This window comes from Seriola lalandi, unplaced genomic scaffold (assembly GCF_002814215.2).
Source record: "Seriola lalandi dorsalis isolate HSWRI2012SDOR001 ecotype SW California unplaced genomic scaffold, Sedor1 jcf7180002034221, whole genome shotgun sequence".
In the NCBI taxonomy this organism is placed as follows: Eukaryota; Metazoa; Chordata; class Actinopteri; order Carangiformes; family Carangidae; genus Seriola; species Seriola lalandi.
In genome coordinates, this window is record NW_019504797.1 from 548 (window position 1) to 3,731 (window position 3,184).

The window sequence follows — 3,184 nt, forward strand, 5'->3', positions numbered from 1 at the left end:
AGAAGCTGTGGCTGCACGACAGGACAACAGGATCTTTAAAAATGTCCTGGCAGACTGGACAGGAGAGATCCTCCTGTGATCGGAAAGACATTTTCTCTTGCAGTGAGGCTGAAAACACAGAGACCAGACAGAGCCCTAAACAGGAAGCCAGTCCACTCCCTTCTCTAGAAAGTTCCCTGAAAGTTATAATCACTCTGAGCTGTTTCACTTCCTTCTTTAAAATCACAGTCTGTGTGTGCAGTCATCAGCAGGATAACGCTGTTAAATGTTGCTCCCAGTATTTTGTGTTGTATCGTTTCCTCTCAGGGGAAGTTGTGGATCTGGTCTGGAAGAGATTCTTATTGTCTGTCTCTCAAAGTCTGTCGTGGAGGAACAAGTCTATTTCCTGGTTAGTCTCAGGTGAGTTGGAGGTGGAGCTTTGTCTGGCAATCTCTGTCAGACGTTGAGCAGTTATGTAGCAAACAAGGCCAGAATTTCCTTCCCCAGCACCGTCAATGTGGGTTTTTATTCTTCAAGAGCAGCAGTAAGACACCAGCCCTAACTCTTTGTTATGTTATCAACTAAGAAATGAAAAAGAAAATTAAATAGCAGATTCCTGTTCAGAAAATTAAAAACATAAATGTTTAGAAGGTTACCTCGGAGACTTGTAGTTATAAGTGAGTAAAGTCGCTGTAGCTGATCACGTTATAAACCTTTGTCTGTGGCTGTGGCTAATTTGAGCTTCAAAGGAAAAGTACTTGACTCTGTTGTATATGTTACTTACATAAATAACAAATGTTGTCAGTTGTTTTTTTCCTTTATCTATTTATTTGACAATTTGTCAAATAGATGGAAGAAATGCTGAATTGGAGTTGCGTTGAGTTACTGATGCTAGTGGAGCAGAGGCTAACCTGGATGTTAAATGACGACTATTGCTTTCCATTTGGCAAATTTATTAGGATAACTACAATTCCCGTCAAAACTAAGACCTGTAGTGGATGACAAACGACCCCTGAAAATATAAATGCTTCTCATTTGTGAACAGACTTTAATATACATTAGTTAACATCAATAAGCTCCTTGGTACTCGAACTAGCAAACAGGTTTAGCTATATAATGTTATGTTAGCTATAAAGCTAATGAGCACAGAGTGACTTGTTTGATCAGTATAATCACATTGTTTCTTATGATAGACCTGAGATATGAAACATGCTTGTGGCAAAACCTTATTTTCACTTTGTGTTCTGACTGCATGTTAAAGCCTCTTTACTAATTATTACATTTTACTGACAGTACTGACACAGGAGGTCAAGAGTCAAGTCAAGTCAAATGGATTTTTATTCCCAGTATAACATCAACACTAACCAAAGCTCTCTAAAAGGGAAGGAAGAAATCATCAACAACATCAACCAAAGAGAAGCTGGTTATGTTGAAGTGATTTGAGAGGTTTACATGTACTTCTTGATACAGCGCATTTTGCTGTGACTCTGGGTCGACATAGGAATCTATTGTAGGTTCTGGAAATCCAAAGTGAAAAAAGGGGCAAGCATCAAACCTTTCAGCGCCACATTGTAAGCCTATACGTGAGTATTTGAAATTCACCCATGTAAACATACATAGAAAGAAAATAAGATATCTTGAAATGACTTGTAATTGTTGAGTATTGCTATTTAAAAAATGATTACTATTAACACTGCATCTCTATCACCGACTAAGCTATTTCAGTGTTAGAGACCTTCACTGGTAACATTTTTAGTTGGAGAACATTACTATTGCTAATGTATGGAAACAGCCTCTCAGTGAAAGTGTGTGAGAAGGTGTGTATGTGTGTGTTAGCATCAGGATCAGAGAACGAACGACAGTTTCCCTTTGTCGCAGTCCAGGTGAATTCTGATCCTCTGGAGCTTCTTCTTCACCGAGACAACAATGTGGGGATCTGATGGTGAATACGCAGCAGTGTCACCATCAGATCCCCACAATCCTAGTCACCACAATCTAGACTTTATGACTCCCTTCCTCTGGACAGACTCTGCTGCCAAACCCAGGACCCAGCCTGTATTGTCTCCGACCTCGACATCCCAGCTGTGACTTCCTGCGGTGAAACCCTCAGAGCCCAGGACGATGTGATAATAGTCAAACCTCTCTGGATTGTCAGGAAGCTTGTGTTTCTCTCCATGACTCACACTGGTCAGATCCTCAGACAGGATGAGGTCTGGATGAGCAGTGTTTGGATCCAGAACCACAGGACTGTAGGAGACCATGTCCTTCATCTTGTTCCAGATGTTGAAGGTCAGGTTGCCCAGATGTTTGGCCTGGTCTATCAGAGCCAGCTGTGGATCATCCAGCAGGGGGCGCTGCTGGACTCTTTCCACTGTAACCTTGTAGTTCTGCAGGAATGAGACGTCTTCAGCTCTCAGCTCGTCCTCTGTGGCTCTGACTGTGTGTGACAGAGCTGCTATCTCTCTGCTCAGAGCCTCCATCTTCTCCTTCATCATCTGACTCTTCTCCTCCTCTTCCTCCCTCAGAGCAGTGATCCTGGTCTCCTCTTCCTCCCTCAGAGCAGTGATCCTGGCCTCCTCTTCCTCCTCTAGAAACTGATGAAGCTTCTTAATCTGCTCCTTAATCTGCCTCTCTGTGTGTCAGACCTGGATCTTAATGTGTTTTGCTGTTTCATCAAAGTTTCCTTTGACATCTTTTAAGAGCTTCAGTTTCTCATGTAAGGGCTTCAGGGATTTGTCTAGTTTCTCTTTGAGATCCTGTGCAGCTTCATCGATAGGACTGAATGTGTGTTTGTTGTGTGTTTTTGAGTCTCGACAGACGACACACCGGCTGCTGATGGTCCAAACAGAAGAGTTTGAGTTTTCAGCGTGCAGACTGCAGAGAGGCTCAGACCCAGCTGAAGCCATTTTCTCTCAGAGTGAAGCTAAGAACAGAACGCTAAAACAGGAAGACAGTCGTTTTTTTCCCTATATTGCTGTATCAAATTCCCTCAGTTAATTTCCATTTTAATAGTTTTTTTTTTCAGTCAGCAGTTGGAAGTGAAAGTATTCAGTTTTCTGGTTTTGCCTGTTGTTCCTCTCTTTCTTCAGTTATGAAAATTAATTTATAATCTGTCTTTCAGTGTGTGCGGCTCCTCAGGCAAGCAGTGAGGAAAACAAACCCTAATTCCTGTTTGTCATGGTGACATAAGACATGAGGTGGAGCT

At 42.0% G+C, this 3,184-nt stretch overlaps 1 pseudogene; it reads right to left on the bottom strand.

Annotated features, from left to right (window-relative positions):
• Nucleotides 1-1,599: 1,599 nt before the first annotated feature.
• On the bottom strand, nt 1,600-2,885 carry LOC111646999 (E3 ubiquitin-protein ligase TRIM39-like; annotated as a pseudogene).
• Between the last annotated feature and the right edge of the window lie 299 nt (nt 2,886-3,184).